Source organism: Triturus cristatus, chromosome 8, assembly GCF_964204655.1.
Source record: "Triturus cristatus chromosome 8, aTriCri1.1, whole genome shotgun sequence".
Lineage (NCBI taxonomy): Eukaryota > Metazoa > Chordata > Amphibia > Caudata > Salamandridae > Triturus > Triturus cristatus.
In genome coordinates, this window is record NC_140591.1 from 467,842,595 (window position 1) to 467,860,161 (window position 17,567).

Below are 17,567 nucleotides of genomic sequence, written 5' to 3' on the forward strand. Positions count from 1 at the left end.
TGTTCTAATAGCCTTATAGCCCTTCCTATCAGGGCTATACTGGCTATTAAAGTCCCTCGCCTTCGGCTCGGGCCTTTAACGCGAGAGCGGGCCTTTAATAGCCGGTTTAGCCGCTACGGTGGGCTATAAGGCTAAAGTAACTTAGTGTTTGGTGGGTTCATTTCTATCTCATGCACAGATTCTACAGTCATAATCAATGAGCAGTACGTCACATGTCCCAATACCTGTTTGTGAACCTGCTTCGATTGTTTGTTTATGTCTGTGATAATTGCTCTTAGGGTCACTGAGACTTCCGCGTGGAGCTTTCGCTTCGCTGCTGCTCTAGCCTGCCCTGTACCAATATTGTCTCCCTTGATTCTCCACCGGCCATGTCAGCTCTTCTATCAGCATTTTCTAGTGTATTATGAGGGTATTCTGGGGGGCGGCCATCTCCCCCTCTCGCTGCGGTATTTACTGCCTGAATTCTCCCAGTAGTTCTCTTTTTTTAAGGCTCTGGGGATCTGAGTGGCCTTTATTGAGTTGCCACCATCTCAGCCTCCACCCTCTCAATTTACCGGTTTCTGTTTCCAGGTAAGGACTTCTTTCCTGCAGTATGCACCCCACATTTGTATGTGTGTGTATTTGCGCCTGTTTTTGAGTGTTGAGCGCATATTTAAGAGCAGGTGTTCGTGTTTTGTGGCTGGTGAATATATTGTGCATTTTTCTGTGTGTGAGCGCACAATGGGGATGTGTGAAATGTATGTTCTTCTATATGTTTTATTGTCTATGCTGTGCTAAATGAGAGTGTTGTGTTTTAGTCTGCCGTGCTAGATGTATATATCGGGCTTGTTGTGTTATGTGTGTCGTTGTACCTATTATGTCTTCCTGCGTGTGCGCTTCTGTGTTATATGCCTTTATGTCGAATACTTGTGTAATATCAGTATATTGTATTCTTCTCTTTGCTCTTTTATGCGTAGTACTAGACCCGGGTATCATTTATACCTGAGGGAGCTTATTGTATTGTATTTTAAGTGCATTTATAAACCGCGTACTACCCCTGACGAGGTGTCGAAGCGCTTTTCGGCGAGTAGCACTTATGTGTGCTTGATCTACTAGATGACTACGATTTGTTGCTCTTGAGTATGTGTTTGTTGCAGATCCGCAAAATTATTGTATTGTTCGGTCGTGGGTGCGTTGTTGCCACTGATATTCTAGTAGTTTGGAATGTTGATTCTAATATGTTGCTTTCCTTCTTGTAGTGCTTTACATGCGTGATTTGTGCGTTTTTATTCATGCCGTTAACTGTTTTTGTTATTGAGCTTGCGCCATTGTGCCACTATGTGTTCTTATTCTGCTCGTCTTTATGCGATGCCCTAAATGACTGTATACTCGTATGTGTGTATACACGTGTGTGTGCTAGATGTAAATGTCGTCTTTCTTGTGTGCGGGCGCTCGGTGTGATGTGCTGGCTGCATCATGTGATGTATTTAAATGTCGCTCTGAGGTCTGAGCGATGTTTGTGATCGGCTAAAAATCTGTATTATGTCTGTGGTGCCAGATGTACGCGCCCTCCATGCACACTCACCCCTCCTCCCCCGCCCTGCCGAGGGCAGGGTTACCTTATCACCCACGTGACCTCTCTGCGGCTTGTCTCCGCTTGCCCGGTTTTCCCCTCTGCTCCGGAAATAACCCGCCCTCGCACATTGAGCTCGGCCCATCTGCTGCCAGTGCGGCCAGGAATAGAGGCCGCTTCAGACACACACTGTGCTGTGAGAGCCAAGGAGCGAGGCCAGGTGGCCCATGACCCGACGCCCCCACGCACCCTCCGACTGGCATCAGGAAACGGGAGCCTGCCACAGCGACGAAACATTCAGACCCCTGAGCCTGCTCAATGCCTCATGAAAAACAGAACAACTAACTTGCGCTAAATCTATGTTCTCTCGCACACCCTCCAATGCCTGTTTACCTCTATCTGTGCTCGCAATGATTGCTGTATTACACCATTTATACAGCCCTTACTACCCCTTTGTGGGGCACTTACGCACTTGCCTACGTGGGTAGCATGCTGCCCTGTGAAGGGTGTGTAGTTGGAAAGATGTTTGTCTTTGTCTTCGTTTAGATCCTACATGGGAAGATTTTCCATGTTGTGCGTGATGACCTCAGTGTGAGCAGGGCCGGCTTTAGCACTGGTGGTGCCCTGTATGACAATGTTTGTTGGTGCCCTCCAATGACCACCTTGGCCATGGATTCCCTCACTACCACCATTTGACAGTGACCCTCAAGTCTCCTCAACCACTGTCTCTCTCAGATTCATTTAGTTTTATAGTGACACTCATACCAGTGTAAGGTTACAGAGCACTTTACATCACACATACATTGCACAGAGACAATCATACCGTGTAAATCAGTGTATAAGAAAAGTTACATAAGACAAAAGACTATAAGGTGTAGGAGTCACATGTCATCCATATGGTAGGCATTATAGTTTAAGAATCCTTGGTCTGGAAAAGCATAAATTCAGAATTTAAAACGTAACACCATTGTTAGGGGTTCTCTTTAATAATAAGAATTAATTTCTACCCAAATTAATCCTTTTCGCAACATTAGGATATTGAAAAACTGGGCAAAAAAACATATAGCTTTAATATATACCTTGCAGTTTGCATGCAGCTCTTTGATGACAGTTAATGGCTCACTGGTCTATATTAGGATTTTAATGTATAATCTGCAAGTAACAAAAGGATCTCTCAGACAAAAGCAGTAAACCACTGACCTGTTTACATTATATGCCCTTTGTGATCTGAATGGTACACCTTCTTTGCAGCAGGCATATTAACCCTCCACACTACCTTATGAGGAGTCAAAACTTCCACTAGACAAAACTCCAGTCTCTCTCCAGGAAGAACATTAATCACGGAGTGATTTTGACATTTTTATTGATGCTCGAAAATTGCTGGATATTTTTAAGAAACAAGGTCCCATTCAATTTAAAGATAGGTATAATCTCACAATTTTCCAATCAAAAATTGGATTATATGTTTTATTCAAAAAATGATTCAGATATAGTACAGTTGCTACGAACCAAAATACATGTGGTGAAATAAGTGAGCAGCCCGTGAGTTGTAAAAGGAAATCAGCCGATTTCCTAGCCGCAGGCAAGTGACTTAAAATGTGACTTTTTGTGTTTGTGAAAATAAAGGTTATTGAAAGTCACAATTGAACAACATCTCGTACTCAAATAAGATTTACAATGTATTATTAGGAGATTAGAGATGTGAGTCGACGACGTTTCGATCCCCAAAGTATGGTGGGATCTCTTCAGGACTAACCGATTGATGAAATGCCTGGGAAAGTATGCCTGGAATTAGCGGAATAGGACTATAGGAACCGTCAAGATTGAGGATGGTGGAGAGTTAAGTCTAAGTGCACTCATTCCGTGTGGCCGGACAGCGGAAATCCAGTCTTAGGTAGTTGAGCAGTGGAATTCCTGGGAATTAAGCCAGGAACTGGATAGGTCCTGGTACGGGAAAAGCGGCAGAAGATTCGCCGCGATTAAGGAATCCTTCGTGCTGGAAATCGGAGAGCCAAGACTGTTCACGTCAATGGTGGGTAATCTGAATGGTCAGCTGGTTCTCCGTAGCGAGACTGGGCTCGAGTAGAAGTTCCCGGGTCTGCAGCCTAACTTCCACTAGACAAAACTCCAGTCTCTCTCCAGGAAGAACATTAATCACGGAGTGATTTTGACATTTTTATTGATGCTCGAAAATTGCTGGAGGCACTGAAGGCTGCAGCAGGTGCTTTTAAAAATAATAATATACTTGCGAACATGGCGCCCCTACCCCAAGTCAGCGCACGGGGCGGTGGCACCGGTCGCACCGCCCTAGAGCCGGCCATGAGTGTGAGAGACTGGTGCTGCCTTGATTGTTTTCAGTATGCTGGAAGCTTTGAGCAGCCCTGCAGGTCCCTTCTTGGTATTTGTTATGATATAAGGTCTGATTACGAGTTTGGTGAGTGGGATACTCTGTCACAAACATGACGGATATCCGGTCTGCTGTATTACAATTCCATTTTATCCTATGGAAATTGTAATATGGCGATGGGGGATATTAGCCATGTTTGTGACGGAGTATAACATCAGCAAAACACGTAATGAGGCCCATAGCCTGCTTAGTTGGCATACTGCGCATACAATCATTCACTGCAACCTTCATGTCTCAATCAGTGCAAAAAACAGTGGCTAGGGTCATGAGTCTTTAACAGACCAATGAGTCATTTTCCAAGTTGCGCCTGGAAAAAGCAGAACTGTCCACCTGCGTGACAAGCTGAAGTCACGTGTACTTCATGCACATAAGTGGGAAGCACATGGACTTTAGCTAACATACGAGGTCTAAAATGTCAACCAGTTCAATCTGTAACGTTCTTCTTTACTGTTTCTATTTTTTCTAGCCTTGTTAATCGGTCCCTTGAGGATGTTTTATTTGTTCAATAGTTTCACATTCGTTCTTGGCCTCTGCAAATCTCAGTCTTCACCTTCTACCTTGGCCTTAACCTTAGACATGTTTGGTTCAACCCTCGTACCATGCCTGGCAATTAAAACTATTTTTGTTGGATTTACTCTCATTATACTTCACCTGTGATTGCAATTCCAGTACTGGGGACGTTTATGCTCTGGGTCGTACATCTTTAGCAATTTGCACTGTAATCTTGCTCCACTAAGGCACTATGGAAACCGATGCACTGATGTGCAAAGTCTATGCTTATACTAAACTTCTGCTGTGCAGGGTTCTGGTGCCCACGGGGCCTGGTTCGCGTTTCACAAAACTATGCAGCTAAATAAATAAACTATACATTACACACTCACGTAATCCCGCAGTGGATGTTCTCAGTGAAAAGGCTGTAGCAAGTAATGCAAATGAGTTACTTGCACACAGGCGCGGATCGTCCATTGGGGCGTTGGGGCGTAGCCCCCCCGCCCGCGCCCGCAGCTCCCTCGGTGTCTCTGAACTTAGATTACTTAAGTTCAGAGACTCCGAGGGTGGGGGAGAACTAACTGACAATGCATGTCAGTCAGCATGACGTCGGACCGTGGGCGGTCCGGCGTCATGTTGACTGATATGCATTGTCACAAGCCAGGGAAAGGCAGCACAAGTGCGCATGAGTGGGCATGGAGATTAATTTTTACTCCGTGCCCAGTCATGCATACTTGTGATTTTACTGCCTTGCGCATGCCCATTATGAGCCCCTCGGTCTCCTAATGGGCAGGCGGCGGGCGTAGCGTAAGCTGTGCCGTCAGCCAATCCTGGCGCTGCTGGCAGCGCCAGGATTGGCTGAGAGGGGTTGGCAGGCCCCTCCTCCAGTACCGTTACTAGTGAAGGCGCCCAGGGGATCAGAGGTCTGAGAGCGAGGTGGCGCGGACGGGATTGGCTGTGAGGTAAGTTTTTTATTTTTTTATTAAATATTTCATTTCCCCCCCCCGTGCGCGACCCCCCCCGCGAGCCGCGACTGAACGTTACCCCATAAAATCTTTGTCTGTGTTGATCCCTTTGAAGTTTATTGTGTCACTGAAACCTCTGCTTATGCCATGAGGGTTGTATGGCAGAGACGGGTAGCGGAAAAGGGCCTTCAAATTATTGTGCATTTGGTAGAATGATGACGGGGCAGTTTTGAAACATAGTGTGTCGGGTAGCAATCCCTTCCTCACCTCTTTGATTCATAAGGATGCCGGGAAAATTCTTTAACAAACCTTACGCATGCGTTGTCCTTAAGACACGATACATATCATATTATCACCTTATTTGTCTATCTCTGAGAACTGCATGTCAACGAGGCAAAGGGCGGGTATGCTTGTAGAGTAGCCTTCGCTTAGCTTTTTTCAAAGTTTTGAGAAACTATCCCTCAGATGGGTAATTTGTCCATTCTTCAGTGTTTTGCTGTATAATTTCATTGCCTGATAGATAAGCAGGTTAATGTGCCTGCTGTAGGGAATTGTAGGAAATCCCCGACAGGAACGAAAGGGAGCTTATTTCTGTAGTTTGATGTGTACACCAAAAAAATGCTCATTTTATTAAGGAATTTCTGTTTTTCATGTATACGTTTTTCGACATGACTGATTTCTTTCACATTTTCCTTGATTGTCAAGTTGGTGAGCACTTAGAAGAAATTCAAGTTTAGGATGTGTGGTTTATTCACATACAGTTTAATGTACAGTAGACTTATTCCATATATGAAACACTATTATTCAACATAAAAAGAGTGGTATGACAGGCTGACTTGTCTCTTGTTTTTTTAATGGTGTGTCCCTTTTGGTATGGGGGTGTTTCTTGTATGCCTTCAAGCTAATGTGTAGCAACTATTATATCTAAGAACTATTGCAGTGATATAATCTATTGTACTAAATTGGAGCACATGTTAAAAAAAAACAACAATTTTTTCCATGAAAAAAAAAAAAGTCTTATTTTTGATTGACATCTCTCGTGGTTTTATCGTAGATTGACTCTTCCTAATAATTCAATCACTTGATCAAGTGGGCTGTGATATGGAAGGTGCTTTATGCATCCTCCTTTTAACCTTGCGCTCACAATGGAGGCTTGTCTACTTCTTCCATCCACTCAGCCCCCTATAGTAAGGTCTGTTAATGTCCCCATGCTCTAAATGACATTCAAAATGGCAGTAATTTGCAGCACCTCCTTACCATTACCACTGGATTAGTGAATGCCACATCCTTTTTTCCCAGCCCCAAGTGTGAAGATTGTATTGTAATTGCCTTTCTATAGCGCTTACTATCCCCGCTGATATGTGAAGATTACAGTACACACTAGTTGACCAGTGGCAACAGATGTGTATCTAATATTCAAGTTTCCCTACATATTTCAATGCAAGTAAGGCTTAATTTGTGCTAGAGTTTGCCGGTGCTCAGCAAGACACTTATTTCTTGAAACCGGCACATATTTAGAACAGTACACTGGTGGGCAGAAGTAGCCTTCTTGTCTTTGTACATGGTGTCACTATCCCTTAGTCACTTCAATCACAACTAAAGAGGCCTTGCAGTGATGGATCCACTGGTACTGTAACACCAACCCGTGAAACACCATGATAGTGTGGGGTATGGCTGAGGCAGAGACCCAACTGCCTGAGTTTGGGAATCCACAATTCACTACGACAATCATTTTACGCCTCACCACTTTCAAATGTCACCAGCCGCCACTGCTTGCACACCATAATAACTTCCTGGGTGTTCACATCATCACACGTCAGGCTTGCACCCAGGGAAGGCGCGGATCGTCCATTGGGGCGTTGTGGCGTAGCCCCCCCGCCTGCGCCCCAGCTCCCTCGGTGTCTCTGAACTTAGTTTACTTAAGTTCAGAGACGCCGAGGGTGGGGGAGAACTAACTGACAATGCATGTCAGTCAGCATGACGTCGGACAGTGGGCGGTCCGGCGTCATGTTGACTGATATGCATTGTCACAAGCCAGGGAAAGGCAGCACAAGTGCGCATGAGTGGGCATGGAGATTAATTTTTACTCCGTGCCCAGTCATGCGTACTTGTGATTTTACTGCCTTGCGCATGCCCATTATGAGCCCCTCTGTCTCCTAATGGGCAGGCGGCGGGCGTAGCGTAAGCTGTGCCGTCAGCCAATCCTGGCGCTGCTGGCAGCGCCAGGATTGGCTGAGAGGGGTTGGCAGGCCCCTCCTCCAGTACCGTTACTAGTGAAGGCGCCCAGGTGATCAGAGGTCTGAGAGCGAGGTGGCGTGGACGGGACCGGCTGTGAGGTAAGTTTTTTATTTTTTTATTAAATATTTCATTTCCCCCCCCGTGCGCGACCCCCCCGCGAGCCACGACTGAACGTAACCCCATAAAATCTTTGTCTGTGTTGATCCCTTTGAAGTTTATTGTGTCACTGAAACCTCTGCTTATGCCATGAGGGTTGTATGGCAGAGACGGGTAGCGGAAAAGGGCCTTCAAATTATTGTGCATTTGGTAGAATGATGACGGGGCAGTTTTGAAACATAGTGTGTCGGGTAGCAATCCCTTCCTCACCTCTTTGATTCATAAGGATGCCGGGAAAATTCTTTAACAAACCTTAGGCATGCGTTGTCCTTAAGACACTATACATATCATATTTTCACCTTATTTGTCTATCTCTGAGAACTGCATGTCAACAAGGCAAAGGGCGGGTATGCTTGTAGAGTAGCCTTCGCTTAGCTTTTTTCAAAGTTTTGAGAAACTATCCCTCAGATGGGTAATTTGTCCATTCTTCAGTGTTTTGCTGTATAATTTCATTGCCTGATAGATAAGCAGGTTAATGTGCCTGCTGTAGGGAATTGTAGGAAATCCCCGACAGGAACGAAAGTGAGCTTATTTCTGTAGTTTGATGTGTACACCAAAAGAATGCTCATTTTATTAAGGAACTTCTGTTTTTCATGTATACGTTTTTCGACATGACTGATTTCTTTCACATTTTCCTTGATTGTCAAGTTGGTGAGCACTTAGAAGAAATTCAAGTTTAGGATGTGTGGTATATTCACATACAGTTTAATGTACAGTAGACTTATTCCATATATGAAACACTATTATTGAACATAAAAAGAGTGGTATGACAGGCTGACTTGTCTCTTGTTTTTTTAATGGTGTGTCCCTTTTGGTATGGGGGTGTTTCTTGTATGCCTTCAAGCTAATGTGTAGCAACTATTATATCTAAGAACTATTGCAGTGATATAATCTATTGTACTAAATTGGAGCACATGTTAAAAAAAACAACAATTTTTTCCATGAAAAAAAAAAAAGTCTTATTTTTGATTGACATCTCTCGTGGTTTTATCGTAGATTGACTCTTCCTAATAATTCAATCACTTGATCAAGTGGGCTGTGATATGGAAGGTGCTTTATGCATCCTCCTTTTAACCTTGCGCTCACAATGGAGGCTTGTCTACTTCTTCCATCCACTCAGCCCCCTATAGTAAGGTCTGTTAATGTCCCCATGCTCTAAATGACATTCAAAATGGCAGTAATTTGCAGCACCTCCTTACCATTACCACTGGATTAGTGAATGCCACATCCTTTTTTCCCAGCCCCAAGTGTGAAGATTGTATTGTAATTGCCTTTCTATAGCGCTTACTATCCCCGCTGATATGTGAAGATTACAGTACACACTAGTTGACCAGTGGCAACAGATGTGTATCTAATATTCAAGTTTCCCTACATATTTCAATGCAAGTAAGGCTTAATTTGTGCTAGAGTTTGCCGGTGCTCAGCAAGACACTTATTTCTTGAAACCGGCACATATTTAGAACAGTACACTGGTGGGCAGAAGTAGCCTTCTTGTCTTTGTACATGGTGTCACTATCCCTTAGTCACTTCAATCATAACTAAAGAGGCCTTGCAGTGATGGATCCACTGGTACTGTAACACCAACCTGTGAAACACCATGATAGTGTGGGGTATGGCTGAGGCAGAGACCCAACTGCCTGAGTTTGGGAATCCACAATTCACTACGACAATCATTTTACGCCTCACCACTTTCAAATGTCACCAGCCGCCACTGCTTGCACACCATAATAACTTCCTGGGTGTTCACATCATCACACGTCAGGCTTGCACCCAGGGCAGGCGCGGATCGTCCATTGGGGCGTTGGGGCGTAGCCCCCCCGCCCGCGCCCCAGCTCACTCGGTGTCTCTGAACTTAGATTACTTAAGTTCAGAGACGCCGAGGGTGGGGGAGAACTAACTGACAATGCATGTCAGTCAGCATGACGTCGGACCGTGGGCGGTCCGGCGTCATGTTGACTGATATGCATTGTCACAAGCCAGGGAAAGGCAGCACAAGTGCGCATGAGTGGGCATGGAGATTAATTTTTACTCCGTGCCCAGTCATGCGTACTTGTGATTTTACTGCCTTGCGCATGCCCATTATGAGCCCCTCGGTCTCCTAATGGGCAGGCGGCGGGCGTAGCGTAAGCTGTGCCGTCAGCCAATCCTGGCGCTGCTGGCAGCACCAGGATTGGCTGAGAGGGGTTGGCAGGCCCCTCCTCCAGTACCGTTACTAGTGAAGGCGCCCAGGGGATCAGAGGTCTGAGAGCGAGGTGGCGTGGACGGGACCGGCTGTGAGGTAAGTTTTTTATTTTTTTATTAAATATTTCATTTCCCCCCCCCGCGAGCCGCGACTGAACGTAACCCCATAAAATCTTTGTCTGTGTTGATCTCTTTGAAGTTTATTGTGTCACTGAAACCTCTGCTTATGCCATGAGGGTTGTATGGCAGAGACGGGTAGCGGAAAAGGGCCTTCAAATTATTGTGCATTTGGTAGAATGATGACGGGGCAGTTTTGAAACATAGTGTGTCGGGTAGCAATCCCTTCCTCACCTCTTTGATTCATAAGGATGCCGGGAAAATTCTTTAACAAACCTTAGGCATGTGTTGTCCTTAAGACACGATACATATCATATTATCACCTTATTTGTCTATCTCTGAGAACTGCATGTCAACGAGGCAAAGGGCGGGTATGCTTGTAGAGTAGCCTTCGCTTAGCTTTTTTCAAAGTTTTGAGAAACTATCCCTCAGATGGGTAATTTGTCCATTCTTCAGTGTTTTGCTGTATAATTTCATTGTCTGATAGATAAGCAGGTTAATGTGCCTGCTGTAGGGAATTGTAGGAAATCCCCAACAGGAACGAAAGGGAGCTTATTTCTGTAGTTTGATGTGTACACCAAAAGAATGCTCATTTTATTAAGGAAATTCTGTTTTTCATGTATACGATTTTCGACATGACCGATTTCTTTCACATTTTCCTTGATTGTCAAGTTGGTGAGCACTTAGAAGAAATTCAAGTTTAGGATGTGTGGTATATTCACATACAGTTTAATGTACAGTAGACTTATTCCATATATGAAACACTATTATTGAACATAAAAAGAGTGGTATGACAGGCTGACTTGTCTCTTGTTTTTCTAATGGTGTGTCCCTTTTGGTATGGGGGTGTTTCTTGTATGCCTTCAAGCTAATGTGTAGCAACTATTATATCTAAGAACTATTGCAGTGATATAATCTATTGTACTAAATTGGAGCACATGTTAAAAAAAAATAATAATTTTTCCATTAAAAAAAAAAAGTCTTATTTTTGATTGACATCTCTCGCGGTTTTATCGTAGATTGACTCTTCCTAAGAATTCAATCACTTGATCAAGTGGGCTGTGATATGGAAGGTGCTTTATGCATCCTCCTTTTAACCTTGCGCTCACAATGGAGGCTTGTCTACTTCTTCCATCCACTCAGCCCCCTATAGTAAGGTCTGTTAATGTCCCCATCCTCTAAATGACATTCAAAATGGCAGTAATTTGCAGCACCTCCTTACCATTACCACTGGATTAGTGAATGCCACATCCTTTTTTCCCAGCCCCAAGTGTGAAGATTGTATTGTAATTGCCTTTCTATAGCGCTTACTATCCCCACTGATATGTGAAGATTACAGTACACACTAGTTGACCAGTGGCAACAGATGTGTATCTAATATTGAAGTTTCCCTTCATATTTCAATGCAAGTAAGGCTTAATTTGTGCTAGAGTTTGCCGGTGCTCAGCAAGACACTTATTTCTTGAAACCGGCACATATTTAGAACAGTACACTGGTGGGCAGAAGTAGCCTTCTTGTCTTTGTACATGGTGTCACTATCCCTTAGTCACTTCAATCATAACTAAAGAGGCCTTGCAGTGATGGATCCACTAGTACTGTAACACCAACCCGTGAAACACCATGATAGTGTGGGGTATGGCTGAGGCAGAGACCCAACTGCCTGAGTTTGGGAATCCACAATTCACTACGACAATCATTTTACGCCTCACCACTTTCAAATGTCACCAGCCGCCACTGCTTGCACACCATAATAACTTCCTGGGTGTTCACATCATCACACGTCAGGCTTGCACCCAGGGAAGGCGCGGATCGTCCATTGGGGCATTGGGGCGTAGCCCCCCTGCCTGCGCCCCAGCTCCCTCGGTGTCTCTGAACTTAGTTTACTTAAGTTCAGAGACGCCGAGGGTGGGGGAGAACTAACTGACAATGCATGTCAGTCAGCATGACGTCGGACAGTGGGCGGTCCGGCGTCATATTGACTGATATGCATTGTCACAAGCCAGGGAAAGGCAGCACAAGTGCGCATGAGTGGGCATGGAGATTATTTTTTACTCCATGCCCAGTCATGCGTACTTGTGATTTTACTGCCTTGCGCATGCCCATTATGAGCCCCTCGGTCTCCTAATGGGCAGGCGGCGGGCGTAGCGTAAGCTGTGCCGTCAGCCAATCCTGGCGCTGCTGGCAGCGCCAGGATTGGCTGAGAGGGGTTGGCAGGCCCCTCCTCCAGTACCGTTACTAGTGAAGGCGCCCAGGGGATCAGAGGTCTGAGAGCGAGGTGGCGTGGACGGGACCGGCTGTGAGGTAAGTTTTTTATTTTTTTATTAAATATTTCATTTCCCCCCCCCGTGCGCGACCCCCCTGCGAGCCGCGACTGAACGTAACCCCATAAAATCTTTGTCTGTGTTGATCCCTTTGAAGTTTATTGTGTCACTGAAACCTCTGCTTATGCCATGAGGGTTGTATGGCAGAGACGGGTAGCGGAAAAGGGCCTTCAAATTATTGTGCATTTGGTAGAATGATGACGGGGCAGTTTTGAAACATAGTGTGTCGGGTAGGAATCCCTTCCTCACCTCTTTGATTCATAAGGATGCCGGGAAAATTCTTTAACAAACCTTAGGCATGCGTTGTCCTTAAGACACGATACATATCATATTTTCACCTTATTTGTCTATCTCTGAGAACTGCATGTCAACGAGGCAAAGGGCGGGTATGCTTGTAGAGTAGCCTTCGCTTAGCTTTTTTCAAAGTTTTGAGAAACTATCCCTCAGATGGGTAATTTGTCCATTCTTCAGTGTTTTGCTGTATAATTTCATTGCCTGATAGATAAGCAGGTTAATGTGCCTGCTGTAGGGAATTGTAGGAAATCCCCGACAGGAACGAAAGGGAGCTTATTTCTGTAGTTTGATGTGTACACCAAAAGAATGCTCATTTTATTAAGGAACTTCTGTTTTTCATGTATATGTTTTTCGACATGACTGATTTCTTTCACATTTTCCTTGATTGTCAAGTTGGTGAGCACTTAGAAGAAATTCAAGTTTAGGATGTGTGGTATATTCACATACAGTTTAATGTACAGTAGACTTATTCCATATATGAAACACTATTATTGAACATAAAAAGAGTGGTATGACAGGCTGACTTGTCTCTTGTTTTTTTAATGGTGTGTCCCTTTTGGTATGGGGGTGTTTCTTGTATGCCTTCAAGCTAATGTGTAGCAACTATTATATCTAAGAACTATTGCAGTGATATAATCTATTGTACTAAATTGGAGCACATGTTAAAAAAAAACAACAATTTTTTCCATGAAAAAAAAAAAAGTCTTATTTTTGATTGACATCTCTCGTGGTTTTATCGTAGATTGACTCTTCCTAATAATTCAATCACTTGATCAAGTGGGCTGTGATATGGAAGGTGCTTTATGCATCCTCCTTTTAACCTTGCGCTCACAATGGAGGCTTGTCTACTTCTTCCATCCACTCAGCCCCCTATAGTAAGGTCTGTTAATGTCCCCATGCTCTAAATGACATTCAAAATGGCAGTAATTTGCAGCACCTCCTTACCATTACCACTGGATTAGTGAATGCCACATCCTTTTTTCCCAGCCCCAAGTGTGAAGATTGTATTGTAATTGCCTTTCTATAGCGCTTACTATCCCCACTGATATGTGAAGATTACAGTACACACTAGTTGACCAGTGGCAACAGATGTGTATCTAATATTGAAGTTTCCCTTCATATTTCAATGCAAGTAAGGCTTAATTTGTGCTAGAGTTTGCCGGTGCTCAGCAAGACACTTATTTCTTGAAACCGGCACATATTTAGAACAGTACACTGGTGGGCAGAAGTAGCCTTCTTGTCTTTGTACATGGTGTCACTATCCCTTAGTCACTTCAATCATAACTAAAGAGGCCTTGCAGTGATGGATCCACTAGTACTGTAACACCAACCCGTGAAACACCATGATAGTGTGGGGTATGGCTGAGGCAGAGACCCAACTGCCTGAGTTTGGGAATCCACAATTCACTACGACAATCATTTTACGCCTCACCACTTTCAAATGTCACCAGCCGCCACTGCTTGCACACCATAATAACTTCCTGGGTGTTCACATCATCACACGTCAGGCTTGCACCCAGGGAAGGCGCGGATCGTCCATTGGGGCATTGGGGCGTAGCCCCCCTGCTTGCGCCCCAGCTCCCTCGGTGTCTCTGAACTTAGTTTACTTAAGTTCAGAGACGCCGAGGGTGGGGGAGAACTAACTGACAATGCATGTCAGTCAGCATGACGTCGGACAGTGGGCGGTCCGGCGTCATATTGACTGATATGCATTGTCACAAGCCAGGGAAAGGCAGCACAAGTGCGCATGAGTGGGCATGGAGATTATTTTTTACTCCATGCCCAGTCATGCGTACTTGTGATTTTACTGCCTTGCGCATGCCCATTATGAGCCCCTCGGTCTCCTAATGGGCAGGCGGCGGGCGTAGCGTAAGCTGTGCCGTCAGCCAATCCTGGCGCTGCTGGCAGCGCCAGGATTGGCTGAGAGGGGTTGGCAGGCCCCTCCTCCAGTACCGTTACTAGTGAAGGCGCCCAGGGGATCAGAGGTCTGAGAGCGAGGTGGCGTGGACGGGACCGGCTGTGAGGTAAGTTTTTTATTTTTTTATTAAATATTTCATTTCCCCCCCCCGTGCGCGACCCCCCCGCGAGCCGCGACTGAACGTAACCCCATAAAATCTTTGTCTGTGTTGATCCCTTTGAAGTTTATTGTGTCACTGAAACCTCTGCTTATGCCATGAGGGTTGTATGGCAGAGACGGGTAGCGGAAAAGGGCCTTCAAATTATTGTGCATTTGGTAGAATGATGACGGGGCAGTTTTGAAACATAGTGTGTCGGGTAGGAATCCCTTCCTCACCTCTTTGATTCATAAGGATGCCGGGAAAATTCTTTAACAAACCTTAGGCATGCGTTGTCCTTAAGACACGATACATATCATATTTTCACCTTATTTGTCTATCTCTGAGAACTGCATGTCAACGAGGCAAAGGGCGGGTATGCTTGTAGAGTAGCCTTCGCTTAGCTTTTTTCAAAGTTTTGAGAAACTATCCCTCAGATGGGTAATTTGTCCATTCTTCAGTGTTTTGCTGTATAATTTCATTGCCTGATAGATAAGCAGGTTAATGTGCCTGCTGTAGGGAATTGTAGGAAATCCCCGACAGGAACGAAAGGGAGCTTATTTCTGTAGTTTGATGTGTACACCAAAAGAATGCTCATTTTATTAAGGAACTTCTGTTTTTCATGTATATGTTTTTCGACATGACTGATTTCTTTCACATTTTCCTTGATTGTCAAGTTGGTGAGCACTTAGAAGAAATTCAAGTTTAGGATGTGTGGTATATTCACATACAGTTTAATGTACAGTAGACTTATTCCATATATGAAACACTATTATTGAACATAAAAAGAGTGGTATGACAGGCTGACTTGTCTCTTGTTTTTTTAATGGTGTGTCCCTTTTGGTATGGGGGTGTTTCTTGTATGCCTTCAAGCTAATGTGTAGCAACTATTATATCTAAGAACTATTGCAGTGATATAATCTATTGTACTAAATTGGAGCACATGTTAAAAAAAAACAACAATTTTTTCCATGAAAAAAAAAAAAGTCTTATTTTTGATTGACATCTCTCGTGGTTTTATCGTAGATTGACTCTTCCTAATAATTCAATCACTTGATCAAGTGGGCTGTGATATGGAAGGTGCTTTATGCATCCTCCTTTTAACCTTGCGCTCACAATGGAGGCTTGTCTACTTCTTCCATCCACTCAGCCCCCTATAGTAAGGTCTGTTAATGTCCCCATGCTCTAAATGACATTCAAAATGGCAGTAATTTGCAGCACCTCCTTACCATTACCACTGGATTAGTGAATGCCACATCCTTTTTTCCCAGCCCCAAGTGTGAAGATTGTATTGTAATTGCCTTTCTATAGCGCTTACTATCCCCGCTGATATGTGAAGATTACAGTACACACTAGTTGACCAGTGGCAACAGATGTGTATCTAATATTCAAGTTTCCCTACATATTTCAATGCAAGTAAGGCTTAATTTGTGCTAGAGTTTGCCGGTGCTCAGCAAGACACTTATTTCTTGAAACCGGCACATATTTAGAACAGTACACTGGTGGGCAGAAGTAGCCTTCTTGTCTTTGTACATGGTGTCACTATCCCTTAGTCACTTCAATAATAACTAAAGAGGCCTTGCAGTGATGGATCCACTGGTACTGTAACACCAACCTGTGAAACACCATGATAGTGTGGGGTATGGCTGAGGCAGAGACCCAACTGCCTGAGTTTGGGAATCCACAATTCACTACGACAATCATTTTACGCCTCACCACTTTCAAATGTCACCAGCCGCCACTGCTTGCACACCATAATAACTTCCTGGGTGTTCACATCATCACACGTCAGGCTTGCACCCAGGGCAGGCGCGGATCGTCCATTGGGGCGTTGGGGCGTAGCCCCCCCGCCCGCGCCCCAGCTCCCTCGGTGTCTCTGAACTTAGTTTACTTAAGTTCAGAGACGCCGAGGGTGGGGGAGAACTAACTGACAATGCATGTCAGTCAGCATGACGTCGGACCGTGGGCGGTCCGGCGTCATGTTGACTGATATGCATTGTCACAAGCCAGGGAAAGGCAGCACAAGTGCGCATGAGTGGGCATGGAGATTAATTTTTACTCCGTGCCCAGTCATGCGTACTTGTGATTTTACTGCCTTGCGCATGCCCATTATGAGCCCCTCGGTCTCCTAATGGGCAGGCGGCGGGCGTAGCGTAAGCTGTGCCGTCAGCCAATCCTGGCGCTGCTGGCAGCACCAGGATTGGCTGAGAGGGGTTGGCAGGCCCCTCCTCCAGTACCGTTACTAGTGAAGGCGCCCAGGGGATCAGAGGTCTGAGAGCGAGGTGGCGTGGACGGGACCGGCTGTGAGGTAAGTTTTTTATTTTTTTATTAAATATTTCATTTCCCCCCCCGCGAGCCGCGACTGAACGTAACCCCATAAAATCTTTGTCTGTGTTGATCTCTTTGAAGTTTATTGTGTCACTGAAACCTCTGCTTATGCCATGAGGGTTGTATGGCAGAGACGGGTAGCGGAAAAGGGCCTTCAAATTATTGTGCATTTGGTAGAATGATGACGGGGCAGTTTTGAAACATAGTGTGTCGGGTAGCAATCCCTTCCTCACCTCTTTGATTCATAAGGATGCCGGGAAAATTCTTTAACAAACCTTAGGCATGCGTTGTCCTTAAGACACGATACATATCATATTATCACCTTATTTGTCTATCTCTGAGAACTGCATGTCAACGAGGCAAAGGGCGGGTATGCTTGTAGAGTAGCCTTCGCTTAGCTTTTTTCAAAGTTTTGAGAAACTATCCCTCAGATGGGTAATTTGTCCATTCTTCAGTGTTTTGCTG